This window comes from Thalassophryne amazonica, chromosome 2 (genome assembly GCF_902500255.1).
Source record: "Thalassophryne amazonica chromosome 2, fThaAma1.1, whole genome shotgun sequence".
NCBI classification, from domain to species: domain Eukaryota; kingdom Metazoa; phylum Chordata; class Actinopteri; order Batrachoidiformes; family Batrachoididae; genus Thalassophryne; species Thalassophryne amazonica.
The window spans coordinates 28767295-28788442 of NC_047104.1; the positions used below are offsets into that span (position 1 = coordinate 28767295).

Below are 21148 nucleotides of genomic sequence, written 5' to 3' on the forward strand. Positions count from 1 at the left end.
TGTTTGCTGACAACACCGGTGTCGCAGATCGAACGGTTCGCCCCTAAAAATCTGTCCACCTTTTGCATCTGCGCATGCGTCATTTCGGACCACAGCAGCATGTCTGAGGTGGCGTCTCTTCACCCAAAGCAATCAATGAGTTAATGGGATTATTAACCATCAGATGATAAAGGTAAACTCTCTTAAATCATTCTAAAGTCAGTTTTAAGAAGAAACAAGGCCATTTTACACAAAAACGAGGTGAAATCTCATAATGCTTTGAAATGTCCAAGGCACAGTGAACGCATCAGCTAGCAGCTCGTTTAGCCGCAGCGCTCTGATTGCTTCCAGCACCTTTTATGATGAAATAATGCTGAATTTATGTGGAAATGATTGCTGTACAAAAGCTTCAGATATCTGTTACTGAGATAGATGATGACTGATGTGCAGTTTGAAGCAGAAGCAAGGTGATAATCCATGAACCGCATCACCGTGGGGAGGGGATTCTTAGGGGGACCGTTCAGTCTGCGACACAGGTACAAAATGCCCCATCCATCACGGCATAAAAACATCCCAGGCACCATCTTGCAGCACGCCGCGTGCTGGCCATCCAACCAGTCACAGCTGTCCCATGCATTCTGCGTGCACAACACATTCCGTGCCATGCTGTGTCCGTGAACACGGTGCTGTCAGTCCATCATGTGTGGAAGACGAATGTCCATCCTGCTACCCCTATGTCCTGCCGAGAGGTCAGCGCGCTCGCAGGAGCGAGTGGATGAGCGAATTGGTGTATGAGTGGGTGACAGCAGTCTGGCTGCTTTCTTTATGTTTCTGGTGCACTGTGACAGCAGTCGAGGTCTCCAAACTTTTGTCTGACAACATTTGGCCTGCGGTTGTGTGGATGAGCCTTATTTTTGTTTGTAAACCTTTATTACACTTATAAAACAAAAGAAAAGGATATATATTCTGAAAGCACAGATTGTCCTGAAAAAAAAGAGACATAAAACTTGATTGTGGGATGCAGGTAGAGCTGTTAACAGCAATAATAAATAATTTATGCCAGGCGAGTGAACTGTCCAAAAAATGCCCTCGGACCCCAGAGGGTTAAGCTGATTGGTGATGGGCTGCAACCTTGCTGCTGTAACTTCATTTATTGTCATGGTGATTATTTTATTGTTTTTTATGGAAATAGCAGGGAAAAAAAGGTCGTCGAGTTTTTGTATGACAAACAACCCAAACCCAAATGTATTTCATTAACACTAAGGGTGTAACAATACATGTATTTGTATTGAACTGTTTCGGTATGGGACGTTCTGTTTGGTACAGGGCTGTACACGGGTGAATTTGCGTTGTGTGTGTTTACCATAATTTCTGGACTGTAGAGCAGAATATTAGCTGCACCCACCAATTTTAAAAAGAAAAAAGAAATTGTACATAAATAAGCCGCACTTGTCTATAAGCCACAGGTCTCCATGTTGTAAAATGAGATATTTACACAGAAAGATTTTTTAACTTTTAATTAAATACATACCGTAAATGCTTTTTTCCTCTGAAGTGTTATACGTAAATATTGATGCGCACTTCATCCAGCGTGCGTGCACGGTGTCCCTGCTCCACACGGAGAACTGAGTAATTTTATAACTTTTGAGATTTCTTCACGTGTGCAACCAGGATTGCATGGAGGCTGTGAGACGTTATTGAGGCGCTGTGACTTTGTCGACTTGTTGGACCAAGACAGAGAACCGGTGGGGAAGGCCGGGGGAGAAGACTCCGCTCCTCTAACTGATCTGATGGTGCAAAGTGCCATAGAGTGACTTTTCTTCATTAAAATGCACAGGTAAGACCATATATTTACACTGTAAGTGTGTGTGTGTGTATGTATTCACACCGCATGACGAACGCAGCTTTCAGTTAATCAACTGACATATTTGTTGTTTATTTGAGAACATTTTATTTCACTTATTACCAGGCAGCACTTTACAATTATTTTATTTTCCTGTTTGTATAATGTTACAATAAATTGTTAGTTTAAACAACAAGCAAATTTAGGTTTTGCATTTTGTTCCCATACTGTACCAAAAATGAACCGAACCGTGACCTCAAAACCGAGGTACGTATTGAACTGTGATTTTGTGTATCGTTACACCCCTAATTAACACTGACAGTATTTTAAAGCTAATGCACACACACAAAACATTATATTGGTTCCATTGTAAACAAAAAATATGAATATTAGGGACAGCAGCAAAAAAACAAGTTGAATCATTAAGCTAAGAAACATTATTCGACAAATGTCTTATACAACCCCTGGCAATAATTATGGACTCACTGGCCTCGAAGGATGTTCATTCAGTTGTTTAATTTTGTAGAAAAAAAAAAATCGAAAATGCACAACAAAACAAATGAGGAACAAACGGGAGGAAACTGGAGTCAACGTCTGTGACCGAACTGTAAGAAACCGCCTAAAGGAAATGGGATTTACATACAGAAAAACTAAACGAAAGCCATCATTAACACCTAAACAGAAAAAAACAAGGTTACAATGGGCTAAGGAAAAGCAATCGTGGACTGTGGATGACTGGATGAAAGTCATATTCAGTGAGGAATCTCGAATCTGCACTGGGCAAGGTGATGATGCTGGAACTTTTGTTTGGTGCCGTTCCAATGAGATTTATAAAGATGACTGCCTGAAGAGAACATGTAAACTTCCACAGTCATTGATGATATGGGGCTGCATGTCAGGTAAAGGCACTGGGGAGATGGCTGTCATTACATCATCAATAAATGCACAAGTTTACGTTGATATTTTGGACACTTTTCTTATCCCATCAATTGAAAGGATGTTTGGAGATGATGAAATCATTTTTCAAGATGATAATGCATCTTGCCATAGAGCAAAAACTGTGAAAACATTCCTTGCAAAAAGAAACATAGGGTCAATGTCATGGCCTGCAAATAGTCTGGATCTTAATCCAATTGAAAATCTTTGGTGGAAGTTGAAGAAAATGGTCCATGACAAGGCTCCAACCTGTAAAGCTGATCTGGCAACAGCAATCAGAGAAAGTTGGAGCCAGACTGATGAAGAGTACTGTTTGTCACTCATTAAGTCCATGCCTCAGAGACTGCAAGCTGTTATAAAAGCCAGAGGTGGTGCAACAAAATACTAGTGATGTGTTGGAGCATTCTTTTGTTTTTCATGATTCCATCATTTTTTCCTCAGAATTGAGTGATTCCATGTTTTTTTTCCCTCTGCTTGGTCTAAAAAGTAACCGTTACTGACTGCCACAATTTTTTTTCCCTTATTTCTTATAGTGTTTCTTAAAGCCAGAAAGTTGCCATTTGAAATGACTTTAGTTTTGTGTCATGTCTGTGATCTGCTTTTTTTTCTACAAAATTAAACAACTGAATGAACATCCTCCGAGGCCGGTGATTCCATAATTATTGCCAGGGGTTGTATATATACAGGGTTCTCGCTAGCGCAAACTTGCGTTACGGCCCGTTACGCTATAATTTTGGACCGTTACGCTTATTTTGGACTGTTATGATTTTCAATACAGCGTCTGTAATCAACCATTTCTGCAGCGCGACTCCAGTTTGAAGCGTGAATCAAAGCAATGCTTCGATTCAATGGCTCGTGGCTCTTTGATTCATTGCTCTTCAGAAGCGATAAGTCCGCTTCTTAACCCCCCTGAGAGCCATTAAATTATCATGAGTCACTTTTGTGTGGATTAAAGTCAGTAACTGGAACTCTTGTCTTGTTGCAGTCGAGAAACGAGAATCATCCTCCGTTCCCTTGTCACAGCTTCAAACGCGGCGTGGCTCTCTGCTGAGACAGAGTCTGCTCGGAATTAATAACTTCAAAATGAATTGCCGCTTTAAATAAAATGACACCTCTTACAAACGTTGTAATACAGACAATAAACTACAATCGATTAAAATGTTTTTTCCTCCTGAAATGAGACATCCTGCATTCTTTATAAACCTGACCTGCAGCACAGCTGCAAGAGCTCAGCTCATAGCAATGGAAAGACATTCATGCCAATAACAATGTCTGAAAGGAAATGCTTTTGACAAAAACTAACATTTTATTTCTGTTTATGTCCAGAGATTAAGGATCCACCATGTAGAGTTTATTATGTCCAGAGTTTAAGGATCCAGTAACCAATTTTATATTTATTTACTGTAAGATTTAATAAAATGTTGTTCAATTTCAATTTAATCATCTTATAAAGTGCCAAATTACAAAAGCCGTCTCAAGGTGCCTCACACAGAACAGCTCAACATAAAAAAAATAAAATAAATAAATAAAAATAAAACAATTCAAATACCTAATTAAAAACAGAAGTAAAAGAATAAAACATAACAAAATAAAAACTACTCATAAGAAAGAGAATAAAAATAGGTTTTAAGTCTTGACTTAAAAATGTCCACGGACTCCGAATGCCTCATTGAGGGCCATACTGGCTAACCCAGAATGACATTGCCCACTTAACAAACCTCCCCAGCCTTCTGGACATGATGAAGGGACTTGGGTTGTCGTATCTGGCTTTTCCCCTTTGGGCACCCCTAGAATGGCCAATTTTTAGCTTGAATTTTCAAAAGCTTCCCCCCTTCCGCACCATCCAACACCCCCCCCCACCCGGGTCACTTCGTTCCCTCGACATTACCACTACGCTAAAATTTTATCCTAGCCAGAACCCTGATATATATATACACATATATATATATATACACATATATATATACACATATACACACAACAAAAATATAAACGCAACACTTTTGGTTTTGCTCCCATTTTGTATGAGATGAACTCAGAGATCTAAAACTTTTTCCACATACACAATATCACCATTTCCCTCAAATATTGTTCACAAAGCAGTCTAAATCTGTGATAGTGAGCACTTCTCCTTTGCTGAGATAATCCATCCCACCTCACAGGTGTGCCATACCAAGATGCTGATTAGACACCATGATTCATGCACAGGTGTGCCTTAGACTGTCCACAATAAAAGGCCACTCTGAAAGGTGCAGTTTTGTTTTATTGGGGGGGATACCAGTCAGTATCTGGTGTGACCACCATTTGCCTCATGCAGTGCAACACATCTCCTTCGCATAGAGTTGATCAGGTTGTCAATTGTGGCCTGTGAAACGTTGGTCCACTCCTCTTCAATGGCTGTGCGAAGTTGCTGGATATTGGCAGGAACTGGTACACGCTGTCGTATACGCCGGTCCAGAGCATCCCAAACATGCTCAATGGGTGACATGTCCGGTGATTATGACGGCCATGCAAGAACTGGGACATTTTCAGCTCCCAAGAATTGTGTACAGATCCTTGCAACATGGGGCCGTGCATTATCCTGCTGCAACATGAGGTGATGTTCTTGGTTGTATGGCACAACAATGGGCCTCAGGATCTCGTCACGGTATCTCTGTGCATTCAAAATGCCATCAATAAAATGCACCTGTGTTCTTCGTCCATAACAGACGCCTGCCCATACCATAACCCCACCGCCACCATGGGCCACTCGATCCACAACACTGACATCAGAAAACTGCTCACCCACATGATGCCACACACGCTGTCTGCCATCTGCCCTGGACAGTGTGAACCGGGATTCATCCGTGAAGAGAACACCTCTCCAACGTGCCAAACGCCAGCAAATGTGAGCATTTGCCCACTCAAGTCGGTTACGACGACGAACTGGTGTCAGGTTGAGACCCCGATGAGGACGACGAGCATGCAGATGAGCTTCCCTGAAACGGTTTCTGACAGTTTGTGCAGAAATTCTTGGTTTTGGTTTGCAAACCGATTGTTTCAGCAGCTGTCTGAGTGGCTGGTCTCAGACGATCTTGGAGGTGAACATGCTGGATGTGGAGGTCCTGGGCTGGTGTGGTTACACGTGGTCTGCGGTTGTGAGCCTGGTTGGATGTACTGCCAGTATCTCTGAAACGCCTTTGGAGACGGCTTATGGTAGAGAAATGAACATTCAATACACGAGCAACAGCTCTGTTTGACATTCCTGCTGTCAGCATGCCAATTGCACGCTCCCTCAAATCTTGCGACATCTGTGGCATTGTACTGTGTGATAAAACTGCACCTTTCAGAGTGGCCTTTTATTGTGGGCAGTCTAAGGCACACCTGTGAACTAATCATGGTGTCTAATCAGCATCTTGGTATGGCACACCTGTGAGGTGGGATGGATTATCTCAGCAAAGGAGAAGTGCTCACTATCACAGATTTAGACTGGTTTGTGAACAATATTTGAGGGAAATGGTGATATTGTGTATGTGGAAAAAGTTTTAGATCTTTGAGTTCATCTCATACAAAATGGGAGCAAAACCAAAAGTGTTGCGTTTATATTTTTGTTGAGTGTATACACACACACACACACACACACAGTTGTATGTAACAGTTTGGGCACCCATGATAATTTCCATGATTTTCCTTTATAAATCACTGGTTGTCTGGATCAGAAATTTCAGTTAAATATATAATATAGCAGATGAACACAGTGATATTTGAGAAGTGAAATGAAGTTTCTAGTATTTGAAAGTGTGCAATAATTATTTAAACAAAATTAGGCAGGTGCATAAATTTGGGCACCCCTAATTTTATTGATTTGAATACATTTTGCATTATATAACGGCTGAGTGGATCCTTGTCATTTGATTGGTGCTTTGTATGTCACATGACATGGATTAATTCATCCCATTTGTGTTGCATTGCATTTCGAGTGTGGCTTGGATCCATTTAGAGTACAAATTTGGGTCCATACGTTTGGTACCATTGCACTCTGCGCACACACACATGCGCGTGCGCACGCCCTCATGCACACAGGCACCCGTGCACACGTGATCGTGCACAACGACTCTCCCGAGACATAATTTGATTGAGCTAACTGACATTGCTAATTCTCTCACACACACACACCAAATCCACTGTGCTGTCTGGAGGCTGTGAGCAGGAGGAAAGAAAGACAAGCTGGACTCATTTCTGACATGATTTTTTTTCGCTGCACTGAGGACGTACACAATCGACCGACCCGGTCGCTGTGTGTGTGCGTGCGCGGGGGACAATGACACAATGATTTGCAAATGCAGGTACTGGGAATCTTGTTAAAGTTGAGATTCACATGGATTCCAGTCAATATCAGCTTGACAACAATGTTCAAGAATCAGTGACAACACTGAAGTTGTGCCGGAGGTAGATCTTTCAACAAGACAACGACCCTAAACACTGCTCAAAATCTGCTAAGGCATTCATGCAGAGGAAGAAGTACAACATTCTGGAATGGCCATCTCAGTCCCCAGACCTGAATATTATTGAATAATCTGTGGTGTGATTTTAAGCAGGCTGTCCATGCTCAGAAACCAATAAACCTGAGATGTTTTGTAAAGAAGAATGTTCCAAAATACCTTCATCCAGAATCCAGAGTCTCATTGGAAGCTATAGGAAGCGTTTACAGGCTGTTATTTCTGCAAAAGGAGGATCTACTAAATAGTGATGTATTTTTTTCTGTTGGGGTGCCCAAATTTATGCACCTGCCTAATTTTGTTTAAAGTATTATTGCACACTTTCTGTAAATCCTATAAAATTCATTTCACTTCTCAAAAATCACTGTTTTTCAGCTATATATTTAACTGAAACTGCTGATCCAAACAACCAATGATTTACAACCCGAATTCCAATTAAGTTGGGACGTTGTGCAAAATGTAACTAAAAACAGAATACAATGATTTGCAAATCCTCTTCAACCTATATTCAACTGAATACAACAAAAAGTCAAGATACGAGGTCTATTAGAAAAGTATCCGACCTTATTATTTTTTCAAAAACCATATGGATTTGAATCACGTGTGATTACATCAGACATGCTTGAACCCTCGTGGGCATGCGAGAGTTTTTTCACGCCTGTCGGTTACGTCACTCGCCTGTGGGCAGTCTTTGAGTGAGGAGTCGTCCACCCGCTCGTCGATTTTTTTCATTGTTTAGGAATGGCTCAGAGACTGTTGCTTTGTTTGATAAAAAAAATTTCAAAACTGTAAGGCACAACTGAGTGGACACCATTCAATAAATTCAGCTGGTTTTCGGTAAAAATTTTAACGGCTGATGAGAGATTTTGGTCTGGTAGTGTCGCTTTAAGGACGGTCCACAGCGCCTGACGGCGATCTGCGCTTCGAGGCGGCAGCGTCTCGCCGTTTCAAGTTGAAAACTTCCACATTTCAGGCTCTGTTGACGCAGTAAGTCGTCAGAGAACAGAGAACTTTCAGAAGAAGTCGGCATGAGGAGTTTATTCGGACATTCCATTGTTAACGGTCATTTTGTAATGAAAGAACGTGCGGGCAGAGTCGCATGTCGGGCTGGACCCGACCGCGGGGGGTCGTGGCAGGAAAAACACCTCCGTTGGAAATCTTAATGGGCAAGTTGGAACATGCCCAAGCTGTTAAACAATTTCTCAGTTACTCACTTGTTGAAAGCCATTAAAAGCCGCCTGAATTCTACAAATGGTTTTCAACACGGAGGTGTTTTTCCTGTCGCGGCGCACACAGATTTGCCGAGTCGTCACGGAAACGACTCGGCGAATTTGCGCGTACGTCTTTCATTAAAAAAATGTCCTTAAACAGTGGAATGTCCGCATAAATTCCTCATGCCGGCCTCTTCTGAATCTTCTCTGTTCTCTCACGATGTCCTGGGTGAATTAAGCCTTAAATTAGGATGTTATCAGCTCGAAACAGGCCGACGACAGCGCCTGGAAGCACTGCAGGACGTCCCGCTCCGTGGGAAGTCCTTACACCGACAGAAACACCCCATAATCTCTCATCAGCCATTAAACTTTTCACAGAAAACCAGCTTAATTTCTCGAATAGTGTCCACTCGGATATTCCTCACAGGTCCAGAAAAAATTTTGATAAAGCAACGCGCGCCGTCTCGAGCAGCATGTGAAACAAAGGAATTCAGCCGAGAGGGCGGGACCACATCTCACTCAAGGCCTGCCCACAGGGAAATGACGTCACCGACACGCGTGAAAAAACTCACGCATGCGCACGAGGGTTCAAGCATGATTGGTGTAATAGCATGTCATTCAAATCCATATAGTTAAAAAAAATAATAAAAAGGGTCGGTTTATTATCTAAGAGACCTCGTATTTAATGTTCAAACTGATAAACTATTGTTTTTGTGCAAATACTTGCTCATTTTGAAATGGATGCCTGCAACACGTTTCAAAAAAAGCTGGGACAGTGGTATGTTTACCACTGTGTTACATCACCTTCCCTTCTTACAACACTCAATAACCGTTTGGGAACTGAGGAGACTAATTGTTGAAACTTTATAGGTGGAATTCTTTCCCATTCTTGCATGACGTATGACTTCAGTTGTTCAACAGTCTGGGGCCTCCGCTGTCATATTTTGCGCTTCATAATTCGCCACACATTTTCAATGGGTAACAAGTCTGAACTGCAGGCAGGACAATCTTGTACCCACACTCTTTTAATACGAAGCCACGCTGTTGTAACACGTGCACAATGTGGCTTGGCATTGTCTTTCTGAAATAAGCAGGGACGTCCCTGAAAAAGACATTGCTTGGATGGCAGCATTTGCTTGTGAATGGCTGAGCCTTTTGGGGATACTCCTTTTATACTCAATCATGACACTCATCTGTTTCCAAAAAGGTGTTCTTTGAGCATTCATCAACTTTCCCAGTATCTGTTGCCCCATTCCTACTTTTTTGAAATGTGTTGCAGGCATCCATTTCAAAATAAGCAAATATTTGCACAAAAAAAAACAAAAAACAAAGTCTATCAGTCTGAACATTAAATATCTTGTCTTTGTGGTGTATTCAATTGAATATAGGTTGAAGGGGATTTGCAAATCATTGTATTCTGTTTTTATTTACATTTTACACAACATCCCAACTTCACTGGAATTGGGGTTGTATAAAGGAAACTCATGGAAATCATCAGGGGTGCCCAAATTTTTACATTCAACTGTATATATACACACACACACACACAGTGAGGCAAATAAGTATTTGAGCCACTGTTGATTTTGCAAGTTTTCCCAACGACAAAGAATGGAGAGGTCTGTAATTTTTATCGTAGGTACACTTCAAATGTGAGAGACAGAATCTAAAAAATAAATAAATTCAGAAAATCACATTGTGTGATCTTTAAATAATTAATTTGCATTTTATTTAGGGCTGGGCAACGTTAACGCGCTAACGTTGCGTTAATTATTGAGGTCATTATCGCCGACAATTTTGTTCCTCCCCTTAACGCTGCAGGGTTTTTTTTTTTTTTTAGCCTTTTATGACTGTTGTTCGTTGCCTTTAATTTTGAAAGCGTCAGTCGGGAGCGAGCTTATGTTGCTGCTTCCTGCTGATAGCTGAGTTCACACAGAAAACGACACAAGGATCAAGAAAAGTAGATGCTATGCAATGCACAACAAAACAAAATGCAGAAAAATGCTGAACTTTTGAATGGACATTTTCGGTACAAAGTTCTACAGGATCGGGCCCGGATCCAGACCGGTTTAATTTTTTTTACACATCGTTTGTCATCGGTAAAAAAATCCTGAATAATCCCGAATAGTGCCAAACGTGTCCCCGTGGTGAACACAGCTTTTCGCTGGTTTTTATGTCAACCTATAGTCCGTAAATTATACGGCTTTTTCCGAGTTTCAGAGTCATACGATGTACAAATAAAGTCAGATATTCAGGGTTTGGTCTATAATCAACCGTTTCTGCAGCGCGACTCCACTTTGAAACCATGAACCATTGAAGCAATGCTTCGATCCAGTAGCTCGTTGGTTCTTTGACTGACTGCTCTTCAGAAATGGCAAGTCCGCTTCTTAACCCCTCTCAAAGCCATTAAAATATCGTCAGTCACTTTTGTGTGGATTAAAGTCACTAACTGGGACTCTTGTCTTGTTGCTATCAAGAAACGAGAATTGTCCTCCGTTCCGTTCACACAGCTCGAAACGCTGCGCGGCCGAGACAGAGTCCGGTTGGAATTAATAACTTCAAAATGAATCGCCGCTTTAAATAAAATGACACCTTTTTCCAACCTTTGTAATACAGACAAGAAACTACAATAGACTAAAACGTTTTTTTTCCTCCCAAAATGAAACGCGCTGTATTTTCTTTTCAAATTACATTCTGAAGTGAAGCACAGCAGCTGTAAGAGCTCAGCTCAGATATATGGAAACACATTCATGCCAATAATGCCTGAAAGGAAATGCTTTTGACAAAAACTACAGATTTTGTTTATTCCTATTTATGTCCAGAGATCAATGATTCACCATGTAGAGTTTATTATGTCCAAAGTTTAAGGATCCAGTGACCAATTTCATATTTATTTACTTTAAGACTCAATAGAATGTTCAATTTCAATTCAATTTAATCTGCTTATAAAGTGCCAAATCACAATAAAATCTAAATATACTAAAAAAAAAAAACATCACAATTGGACACATATCACAGTTGTGGTATGTGTACAACTGTGACGTATTTGTTTTAGTATATTTAGTCATGGACATGAATATTACCTCCTGGTCTGTTTCTAATTTTGATTGGTATCAATGGAAAATGTCTTCTGTGAACTGTCTGTATCTCAATATGTTATTAAGAATATATGCAGTCAAATTTTTATTGATTTTATCAATTGAAAAAAATCATATAGATTCAGCTATAATTGAAAGATTTGGGCAATAAATTTGATCCTGTTTAATCAATTTTTGTTATAGTGGGGTTTTTTTAGGACATCATATTTATACAAATAATAAGTGTTCACTATGGTCCATGAAGTATAATAAATATATTAAAAGAAGTGTGACAGTGTATGTTGCACACGAATAAAAGAATGAGGATTATTGAATAACAAGACGAGTATGACTTTTATTTTATCATTGGGCAAAAATGCAGCTGTCAGATTTTCACTCTGGATCCAGCCCTGAGGATGGTGCATTAGAGAAAAGCAAAGTTATCTGTAATCATTGCAACGCAGAATTTGCGTTTCACTGAAGCTATACAAGTCTCAGGTAACACCTCAATGGTTACTGTTTTATTTATTTATTTATTTTTACAGATTCTCATTTTGATATGAAACAGGATAACAAATGACCTGCCAGTGGTTTTATATTTGATTTCATTAGAGTGTTTCAGTTGAAATTTACATTTTCAAATATATGCAACGTTCATTTACATTTTCAAATAAAACTGTGCTTTTAAGCGGCTTTTGAATTCATTTTTGGGTTTCACATATACCATGCGATTAATCATGATTAATCACAGAAAGTCATTGAGTTAATGTGATTAAGATTTTTTATGTTTGCCACCCCTAATTTTATTGCATGAAGTAATTTTATATTACTGCAATCTAAGAGTATTCTTGGTCTTCGTACTGTGTTCTAAACACATTTGGACTGCAGTTGAGAGCTGATGCACACAGAATGTGCACAAATCAGTGGGAGCAGGTCAGCCCAGAGTCTGGGTTTTCAGACTGCTGTCCTCTACAATTCTTATTCCCTCCCAGATGTGGCACGAATTGTGGTTGTTTGACATTCCACCTGATTCGGTTCAGCTCGTGCTCATTCATAAAGTGTGACGGGGCCTTAAGGTGATTCAGATTCACTATATGGTTTGACATTTATACATCACCAGTCACAGATACACATTCTATATACACTCAACAAAAATATAAACGCAACACTTTTGGTTTTGCTCCCATTTTGTATGAGATGAACTCAAAGATCTAAAACTTTTTCCACATATACAATATTACCATTTCTCTCAAATATTGTTCACAAACCAGTCTGAATCTGTGATAGTGAGCACTTCTCCTTTGTTGAGATAATCCATCCCACCTCACAGGTGTGCCATATCAAGATGCTGATTAGACACCATGATTAGTGCACAGGTGTGCCTTAGACTGCCCACAATAAAAGGCCACTCTGAAAGGTGCAGTTTTATCACACAGCACAATGCCACAGATGTCGCAAGATTTGAGGGAGCGTGCAATTGGCATGCTGACAGCAGGAATGTCAACCAGAACTGTTGCTCGTGTATTGAATGTTCATTTCTCTACCATAAGCCATCTCCAAAGGCGTTTCAGAGAATTTGGCAGTACATCCAACCAGCCTCACAACCGCAGACCACGTGTAACTACACCAGCCCAGGACCTCCACATCCAGCATGTTCACCTCCAAGATCATCTGAGACCATCCACTCGGACAGCTACTGGAACAATCGGTTTGCATAACCAAAGAATTTCTGCACAAACTGTCAGAAACTGTCTCAGGGAAGCTCATCTGCATGCTCGTCGTCCTCATCGGGGTCTCGACCTGACTCCAGTTCGTCGTTGTAACCGATTTGAGTGGGCAAATGCTCACATTTGCTGCCGTTTGGCACGTTGGAGAGGTGTTCTCTTCACGGATGATGCGAAGGAGATGTGTTGCACTGCATGAGGCAAATGGTGGTCACACCAGATACTGACTGGTATCCCCCCCAATAAAACAAAACTGCACCTTTCAGAGTGGCCTTTTATTGTGGGCAGTCTAAGGCACACCTGTGCACTAATCATGGTGTCTAATCAGCATCTTGATATGGCACACCTGTGAGGTGGGATGGATTATCTCAGCAAAGGAGAAGTGCTCACTATCACAGATTTAGACTGGTTTGTGCACAGTATTTGAGGGAAATGGTGATATTGTGTATGTGGAAAAAGTTTTAGATCGTTGAGTTAATCTCATACAAAATGGGAGCAAAACCAAAAGTGTTGCGTTTATATTTTTGTTGAGTATATATGCACATTGTACAGAGGATAACACAAAAAACAAAAAAACAAAATCATGTTCACATTGCAGTACTGTCAAACAGCATTCAAATTTAAGAAGTTTAAATACAACAATATAAACAGCAGCAACAATAAAAATCTAACTAAAAAGGTGAATATATAGACTAATATTAAATATATATATATATATATATATATATATATATATATATATATATATAAAATGGTCAGTATTCACATTTTCATATTTGTTGATTAATCATCTTTTTACATCCTTTTCAAATTCAAATCTGGTCTCATGTTGTTCCACAGGTTAATCAAAAGAGGTTAATGTCTTATTCTCCGCTCTCAGGCGGCCGATAGAAAAACAACCGTTTCGTCCGTTTATTTATATATATATATATATATATATATATATATATATATATATATATATATATATATATATATATATATATATATATATCATCGTGGGAGGATTGTTAAACCTTAAGAGGTAACATCACGGTGTTAGCATTAATGTGCCAGTCTGGCCTTAGCAAAAGTTGTCGTGCTAGTTTGAAATGTCGTGGAACTAACTCGTTCATACCAGAGACGACCTGTCCCAGACAGCCCTTTCTTGAACTCAATGGACACTTTCGAAGTTGAGCTGAGCGACAGAAAATCACTTAAAAACGGTAATGTAGCGAACGTCAGACAACTTTATCTTGCTAGGTGGCCGCTACGCTAACAGTTAGCTTGAAGTGCGTCTGTCTTGTCATTCGCGCTGTCAGGCAGCGTCCATCCTACAAAATAGCCATTTGAAGTTCTTACCAGAATCGCAGCGTCGGACGCAATCCACCTAATACCCCATTCTGTCTGAGAAAACATGTGAAATTACATTTTTATCCACTGAACAACGACTCCACAGACAGACGTATTGATCACATTCGTCAACAAACTGGGAGGAGTTTGCGCATGCGCAGTTTGAGCACAGTGAGAGCCACGTCACAAACTCATTATTCTCATTTAACATATATCATTAAATTTTATATATATATATATATCTTTGGCAAAAGATATTTTTTGTTGTTTAAATTAAATAAGCCAACCTGTAAACATCTGGATAAGCATGCAAAACATAATACCAATATTATTATTATTATTATAGTGTACTGCAATAATAATAATAATAATAATAATAATAATAAGCGGAATCAGAGATTTCTGATGTCCACCAATCTGGATCCGATGTCGCAGACCGAACAGTCCCCCCTAAAAATTAGTGTGCCTTAATTGAGAGAGTGGTGACATGACAAGTTGAGAAGAAAAAAAAAGTGGTCACGTGACTCATGGTGCCATCTTGGTTCCACAATAGCGTTCGCTGTTAATCTATCTGCATGTAAATCCAGCTATTTTATTTATTTTTTCACTAAAAATGCTGGGTTGTTGTGCATTTGGATGCGCAAATAAACACAACAAGGGCTTCAAGATGTACAGATTCCCTTAAGATCCGAACAGAAGAAACAGTTGAGAAAATAAAGTCAGCCATGTGAGATGAAAGCCGATATCATTGTCAAAGTTTTGCAAGGTAAATTTATTGTTCAGTCCCATGTACAGTAAAACTCACCTAAACCGTCATCATATAAACCAGATATTCACAGTCCCCGGTCAAAAACGTCCCAATGTTTTTGTATTGTTTTCCATGTAATAAACACTGTATATAACGGATTGTGTACATGGGATTTTCGCTCACATCGGATAAAATGTCTCACCCGATCGCAATGTATTTCCATTAAAAACCCTGAACAGTCTGGACTTGCACAGTAACAGAAGTACAAATTAAAGTTCAACTCTGACACTTGTCGATTTGAGTAAAGTGGGATCGGAGTCATTTCCCTGATTAAAAGTCCAACCATTTATTGTTTTCACACAGTGTTCAGACTCAGACCTGCAGCCTGATGTGGACCTATTAAATCAGACACAAAAGACTGTGATTTGACACTTTTCTGCTTTTACTCTTTGATCTGCCATCATATTTTAATAGTTTTGTTTGTGTGCACGCTGATTAAACATAGATCAGAAAAGTCTGCACAATTACAGCAAAAGTCAATAAAAGAGGAAATTGTACATCTTACCTTTGAATTGGAGGTGATGCTTGTCAAAAGAAAAGCTTGTTGAGGGTTAAATTAGTCCAGAATTAAAGCATACTCCAGAGACGGAGAACTTTAAAACTGTCACGCACGTCATTGCATGACACGGAGTTACAGAGCTGCAGCTGCATAAATCAGACTTTTAGTAAGTCCCTTCGGCTGCTCCTTTGTTTGCACTCGGGGTCACCACAGCAAAATCCAAGGTGGATTTGCATGTTGAATTGGCACAGGTTTTACACCGGATGCCCTTCCTCACGCAACTCCACATTACATGGAGAAATGTGGCAGGGGTGGGATTTGAACCTTGAACCTTCTGCACTGAAACCAAGCACATTAACCACTTGGCCACCACCCAATTAAATAAATCGTCATAAATTGTAAATTTATGTAAATTTGATATCTTAACTTTTTTATATTTATTTTGAAAGCACCTGCACCTGGATGCATTGCTATATGTGCTTAAATGATTTTAAAAATGTTGAAAATATTAAAAGTTCATTCAGAAGTTCAACACAGTTGGAACCAAAATGGTGCCATGTTCTGAGTTGACGCCACTCTCTCAATTAAAGAGCTCTACTAAAAATCAGTCTGTTCTGCCTTCGCTGAGCATGCATCATTTCAGAGCGTCGGCAGTATGTCACTGATTATCGCCTAATTTCTGCTTAAAACTGCACTCCAGTCATCGTCTATCTCAGCGACAGATATCTGAAGCTTCTGTACAACAATCATTTCCACATAAATTCAGCATTATTTCATAATAAAAGATGGACGAAGCGATCAGAGCGCAGCAGTCATGACGAGCTGCACGTGCTGCATTATTGCCTCGTTTCTGCTTAAAACTGACTTCAGAATGATTTAAGAGGTTTTACCTTCATCTGATGGTTAATAATCCCATTAATCCATTTGATCGCGTTGGGTGAAAAGAGTCCATCTCACAGGAGCTGCTGTGGTCACAAATGACGCATGCGCAGTAGAGGCAGGGCAGACCCATTTTTAGGGGCAGACCTGAATCACCTCCAAAATTAAGTGGAGTCATTCATGCTCTAATATCTTTTTGTTGTGCAAATGTGGTGAGAATCCGCAAAGTAGTTTTGACCAGGTTTGTTACCAAGGGGTGGGGCAGGGAGTGGGGGTCACGGGGTGGGCAGTGCCCACCCTGAGAAAAACTCTCCCCACTCAATGAAAGCTCAAGATAAGCACATTTACTACAATTTGACACCAAACACGCGATATCCCGTGTGATTCACAGCCGGAGGTAGACTGCCATATGTATACTTCATCTACTGTATCTAGTACTATGTGTGATTGGTGGATTCTGTTAAAGATTTTGTGTATATTTAGTTTCGTAAGGTGTCAACCCCGTGGTACAAGTTATGTTTATGTACATTTTCACCAAATCTATGCAATGTGTCCATGGTCTGCCTGTTTCCTCCATTGTCTTTCTAAGTCTGTTTTTTACTGTCCCATTCATCCTTTCCACTAATCCGGCACTTTGTGGATGATAGGCACAGTGATTTTTGAGCTTAATCTGTAGCACTTCTCCTACATGTTGCACTATTGTATTAACAAAGTGCGCTCCATTATCTGAATAAACGGCTTCTGGTATTCCAAATCGTGGAATAATGTCTTTGCACAATGCTTTAGCCACTGTAAGTGCATCTGTGTGTTTTGTGGGGAACAATTCTACCCATTTTGAGAAGGCATCAATTATGACTAGACAAAATTCCTTCCCTTCATGTTTACTCAACTGTATATAATCCATATGAATCACTTGAAAGGGATATTGTGGTGTTGGAAATTTGCCTCTTTGGGGTCTCAAATTGCCTTGTGAGTTGTGTTTTGCACATGTCATGCATGCTCTACAATGCTGTTTTGCATATGCATCAAACCCATAAAGACAAAAAATAGATTGTAATTGCGATATCATACCCCCTGATGAGACATGCGTCACGCCATGGCTCATGATAGCTGCCCATTTAAACATATTTTTTAGCAATATGGGTTTCTTTTGTGGTCATGAGTACAAATTATTTGCGAATGTAGCTCCCTTGTTTAACCACATTTGTTTTTCCTTTTCAGGTGCCTGTTGTTGCATGTCAGCAAGCAGTGTGTGACCTAAATGCAGATCTGGTGTGGCTTCCTGTATAACAAAAAGAGAAGATGCTGCTGCTGCCTTTGCGGTTTTGTCAGCGAAATCATTTCCTTTTGAAACGACATCAGAGCCTTTGGTGTGAGCCGCACACTTGCATATAGCAATCTGCTTTGGCAATTTTACAGCTTTCAACAGTGCAGTTAGAAGAGTGGCATGAGTCACCAGTTTTCCAGACGACGTCACCATCCCACGCTCTTCCCATAATTTTGCAAACACATGCACTGTGCTGAAAGCGTACTGGCTGTCTGTATAGATTGTCACAGCTTTTCCTTTAAACAAATGACAAGCTGCAGTTAAGGCAACTAATTCAGCTGCTTGCGCTGAGAATGACGATGGCAATGAAGTAGAATCCAATACTTCTGAATTTGTGACAACGGCATATCCAGATTGTGTTTGTCCATAAGCATTTTTAGTGGAGGAACCATCCACATACACAATTGTACTGTGTGGGATGGGCGTATCCAGTAGATCAGCGCGAGCCTTCATACAAACTGTTGCTACATCGAGACAATTGTGCGGTTCACCATCCTCAGGTAAAGGCATCAATGTCGACGGATTCAATGTTGTACACCGTTCTACAGTAAGATGTGGTTGTGATAATAGTAACGACATACACGAAAGATGTCTTGCTGGAGATAAGAAGGTCATGTTTGTTTGCAACAGAAGTGCTGAAACAGCATGTGGAACTTTCAATGTCAGCTGATGGAATAGAACAACATTACTGCTACTTTGAACAGCCATGGAGGCTGCAATAACAGCTCGCACACATGGTGGTAGAGCACTTGCCACTGCATCCAGTTTAGATGAGTAGTAGGCGACTGGCCTTAATTTTGAACCATATGCTTGTACCAAAACACTAGTCATGAACTTATTCTTACAATCTACTGTTTGAATGAATGGTTTACTATAATCCGGTAGTGCCAAAACTGTGGATGACACTAATGTTTGTTTCACTTTCACAAAAGCTTCCTCAGCATCTTTGTTCCATTCCAACACGGTTGACATTGAAATATCATCTTTGTACATCAAATCAGAAAGTGGACTAGTCAGTTCTGCATAGCAAGGGATCCATGCCCTGCAGTAATTAGTCAGTCCAAGAAATGACATCATCTGTTTTTTGGTTTGTGGTTTTGGAGCATGTAAAATCGCTTCCTTCCTGTCAGACAGTATAGTACGCCCTGTGGCTGATAATTCATGTCCTAAATATTTTACTTTATCCCTACACAACTGAACTTTGTTTTTACTCACTTTGTGGCCATTATCAAATAAGAAACACAATAATGCTACTGTGTCAGTTATGCAGTTTTTTCGTGTGTCAGAGGCAATCAAAATGTCATCAACATACACTAATAGTTGGCTATCTGCCGGTGGAACAAAATTGGCTAAACATGCTGACATGACTTGAGAATAAATAGTTGGACTTTCTGCATAACCCTGCGGTAATATGGTAAATGTATATCGTTGTCCTTTAAAGGTAAAAGCAAACCAGAATTGACTATCTGGGTCCACCGGTACAGAGAAAAATGCATTACTGATATCTATTACAGACAAACAACTAGAATTTGGTCTCAATGAATTTAACAGTGTGTGCGGATCTGGAACACATGGAGCTCTTTTCACTACAGCAGCAATTACAGCTTGGAGATCCTGTATCATTCTCCATCCTACTGAGGGCGGAGCCTTTTTTACAGGAAATATGGGTGTGTTACATGGTGAATCTGGACATGGCACTATTACTCCTGCTGTTAACAAATCCTCTATTACTGGTCTGATTCCTTCAATTGCATCAGGTTTCAACGGATACTGTCTTACACATGGTCTGTATTCTGTTTTTGGTCTTATAACTACAGATTGTGCATTTTTAATCAGTCCGACGTCTGAAGGACCTGTTGTCCACAAACCTGATGGTACTGAAGAAAGAAGATCATCTTCTTCAGGACTCAACTGAAACACTCAGGACTGTGAAGTGGACACATCAATATGTGTTTCTGCCTTCAATAACAGAGACACATTAACTGGGATTTTGTACAATTTTGTTGAAAGGCTGTACTCAGTGTGTGGTCCCACTTTGTCCCAATCAGTTACTGATAGTGCTGTCATGGTCATTACACCTACATCTTGCCACTCAGCCAAATATGGTTTACAAAGTGATACATGTAGTGGCATGCCTGTGAGTCTTAATTTTAGAATATCTTCAGTGGCACCTGTTACAGTTATGACAGCTGTTGAATTGCCATCATGAATCAAATCTGTCATTGTCAGCTTCACAGGTGAAATATCTTTTAGTTTGTTTTCATAGTCACCATCGGGACCTGGAGTGTCTTTGTGCCACATTGTGACATGCAGGTCAGGTGGCGACATCTTTTGTTCAGGATGTTTCAGTAGGGCTGTCGCTTGCAAGACGACATCTTTACCCCATCCTGCAACATCTTCTTCAGAAATGTCAAAGGTATAGTAATAGTGGAATGTGGGGTCATCGCTTTCTTCTCTCACCATGTTAACACCTCCTGTGCGCTTAACAACTAATTTCCCTTGTTCCACAATTATGGACAAGCCCAATGCTGTCAATCCGTCTCGTCCCAGAAGATTTACGGGACACTGTGGCATGTTCAGCAATGGCATTGTACACGTCATTGCAAATGGATCTTCCAAGGTTATGGGTTTAGTAATAGGGACGTCTGATGTTTGTCCATTTGCAGAGCGAACCCTAAAGGTTTCGTTGCTTAATTTATGGACAGGTATGTTGTCATTACATGTGGTTCTACATGCTCCTGTGTCACAAAGAAATACCACTGGTCGTCCATTTACTAACAAAGTCACTTCAGGTTTTGGTACTGGATTTCCCAGTAAGGCACATAAATCCATATCGCACTCAGACTCACTGTCTGGAGTGGTATCATGGATTATGGAATCTAGTCATTGTGGATACTGTGGTTGCGGAGGATTATTCAGTTGTGGAATTCTTTCTGCCATTCCATTAGTAGGTGGATTTGGACAATTTCTAGACATATGTCCCTCTCTTCCACAGTTCCAACAAATCTGGGGACCACGTGGTGGCCCTCCCTGTCTATGCTGCTGTTGTGGTTGCCAT

At 40.3% G+C, this 21148-nt stretch overlaps 1 protein-coding gene across 1 annotated transcript in view; it reads right to left on the reverse strand.

Moving 5' to 3' along the window:
- The window catches only part of si:ch211-220f16.2 (golgin subfamily B member 1), a 105563-nt gene extending 90861 nt beyond the window's left edge, over positions 1-14702 (reverse strand). The window contains exon 1 of the mRNA XM_034184597.1: positions 14587-14702. The gene's annotated coding sequence lies outside the window, so the exon portion shown is untranslated. The remainder of the gene's footprint in view (positions 1-14586) is intronic.
- Between the last annotated feature and the right edge of the window lie 6446 nt (positions 14703-21148).